General features: G+C 35.0%; 1 pseudogene; it reads left to right on the top strand.

Moving 5' to 3' along the window:
- The first annotated feature begins 286 nt into the window (after nt 1-286).
- On the top strand, nt 287-1,402 carry LOC105852891 (pentatricopeptide repeat-containing protein At2g44880-like; annotated as a pseudogene).
- The last annotated feature ends 1,338 nt before the right edge of the window (nt 1,403-2,740 follow it).

Here is a 2,740-nt window from a genome sequence, read left to right as displayed (position 1 = left end):
TATTTTGATAGAAAAGGCAACCACCAAAAGAGAAAAGAGAAGAGTAACCTTGTTCCCAATTTTGTTAAATCAGTCTCACAAAAAACATCGATTGCGCATTCGTTAACCGTTGGATTTGGCTGATTTTTGGACAGCAGGTTCGTAACATTCAGGTCTTCGTCTTCAACGGTCAGATCGGTAAAACGATGTCTGTAGGGGGAGAAATCGTGCTTGCACAACACCAGGTTATCCCTAATTTATTTTGTCTCAGTGATTGTATTTGTCGTATTTTCCTGTCATTATTTGTATGGCTTTGAGAGAAGGTTTGGAGGTTCATTGTGTTGTTTTGAAAAATGGGTTTTGTGTTAATTTGTATGTTGGGACTTCTTTGGTTGATATGTATGTGAAGTTTGGTTTTTTGGGTAGTGCTAGGAATGTGTTTGATGAAATGTCTGTGAGAAGATTGGTTTCTTGGACTGATGTTATTGTTGGGTATGCTAGGTGTGGGGATATGAGTGAGGCCAGGAAGCTTTTTGATGTTATGCCTGATAGAGATATTGTTGCTTCTAATGTTATGATTGATGGGTATGTGAAAATGGGGTGTATGGATTTGGCGAGGGATTTGTTTGATAAGATGAAGGATAAGAATGTTATTTCTTGGACTAGTATGGTTCATGGTTATTGTGAGGATGGTGATGTTGTGGCGGCTAGGTTTATGTTTGATTGTATGCCTGTCAAGAATGTGCTTAGTTGGAATGTGATGATTAGGGGATATTGTGAGAATAGACGACCGCACGATGCGTTGAAGTTGTTTTGGGAAATGAGGGGGAAGTTTGGATGTGGAAATGAATAAAGTGACGGTTGTGAGTGTTCTTCCTGCTGTTACCGATTTGAGTTCTTTGGATTTGGGTGTTTGGATTCATGGGTTTGTGCAAAGGAACCGACTTGATGAAGATGTTCATGTGTGTAATGCTTTGGTTGATATGTATGCAAAATGTGGGGAAATTGGAAAAGCTAAATTGCTTTTTGAGGAGATGAATGAAAAAGATACATCGTCGTGGAATGCTTTGATAAATGGTTATGGTGTCAATGGTTGTGCGAAGGAAGCGTTAGAAGTATTTGTAGCAATGTTACGGGAAGGATTTGAACCGAATGAGATAACAATGACTACTGTGTTATCTGCTTGCAACCATTGTGGTTTGGTAGAAGAAGGAAGAAGATGCTTCAAAGAAATGGGGAGGTTTGGAATTGTGCATCAGATTGAGCATTATGGTTGTATGATTGACCTTCTAGGAAGGGTTGGATACTTGGATGAGGCTGAAAATTTGATCTTCTGTGTTGTCGCTCTGTCTGTTGCTTCTTCTGTTTGATTGCTAATCTCTCTAGTGATTTGCTTTGTTGCTTCTCTCTTTGTTTAGTTTGGTTTGATATGATTTAGTTTTGTTTGGTTCTATTTGGTTTGGTTTGTTTGGATTTGGTTTCGTGGTGCTACTTCTTTGGTTGTTCCTATCTGTTGATTTTGATATGGTTGTTGCTCCTTGGTTTGTTTGGATTTGGTTTCGTGGTGCTACTTCTTTGGTGGTTCCTATCTGTTGATTTTGATATGGTTGTTGCTCCTTTTTTTGATCGCTCCTTTTTCGGTTTGATTTTTTGTTGGCTTGGTTCTTCTCTTTGATTGTTGCTTCTTCTTTGGTGACATCTCTTTTGTCCCCCCGGCTGTCCAACCACCTCCTGCGATTGTTGATCCTCCTCGTTACCCCTCTCGTCATCATCTTCAGCATAAAATCATTACTCTACCGTTTGTCTCTTCTTCTTTACAGATTGCTGATTTGTTCACAAAGATGCATTTCATTAAACGTTTTCGTTTTTTAGTTGACAAACTTTCGATGCTCCATGTTAATGCATCGTGAGTTTGAGGGGAGATGTTAGATAATATTATTATATATTAGTAGTAAGGGTATTTTAGACAATTCTATTCTTTTATATATATACTCATTGTAACCCTATTAACTTTGGTTTTGGTTCATTATATGTTATGAAACCCTAGAGTTGTTGTTTCTCTTCTTCCTCATGTTTGTTTGTACCGTAAAAATCGTTGGTGGTTTTTCGTCGGCGGCGGCGGCGGCCTTAGATGTAATATATACTAATAAGCAGTTAAGTATACGAGACCAATTTGGCTACACTCATTTGAACTTTCCATCCACTATGTAAATATTAATGGGTATTATTTATCCCTTATTTTCTTTTTAAAAATATGTCGCCTGTTTTATTTTATATTATTATGCCTTTATCTTTAGCTATAAAATATCCTTTTAATACCATTTATGTGTCATAATTATTTGACGATGCATCTTATGATTGCTCCTTGTGGAAGAAATTTCTAAAATCAACATTACTTTTTTTTTTTTGAAAAACCAAAATTGCTTAATTATGTCTTTGATAAAAAAAATGTTACGTTATAGATTAAATGATTTAATTTTCTTACCATTGATAGGGAGATGTTACAATTGTTAGATCATAAAAATTTGGTTAATAATACCAGAACTAAAAAAGTAATGTAAACATCAATTGGTATTTTATATAATATAAGTTTCTTTTAAAAATTGGATTAAAAAAGTTTGTTTAAAATTGTTATGATACTAACATTAAATATATCAATCAATGTATTAGAATAATAGAGTTGAAGGAGATAAAAAGATAAGAGAGTATTATATTAGGCTGGTTTGTTTAATATTTTAAAAAATTGATTTTTAGCCGTTTG

This window comes from Cicer arietinum, chromosome 4, assembly GCF_000331145.2.
Source record: "Cicer arietinum cultivar CDC Frontier isolate Library 1 chromosome 4, Cicar.CDCFrontier_v2.0, whole genome shotgun sequence".
Classification (NCBI taxonomy): domain Eukaryota; kingdom Viridiplantae; phylum Streptophyta; class Magnoliopsida; order Fabales; family Fabaceae; genus Cicer; species Cicer arietinum.
Note: the sequence above shows the minus strand (reverse complement) of the source record. Positions and strands in the feature narration are given on the sequence as shown.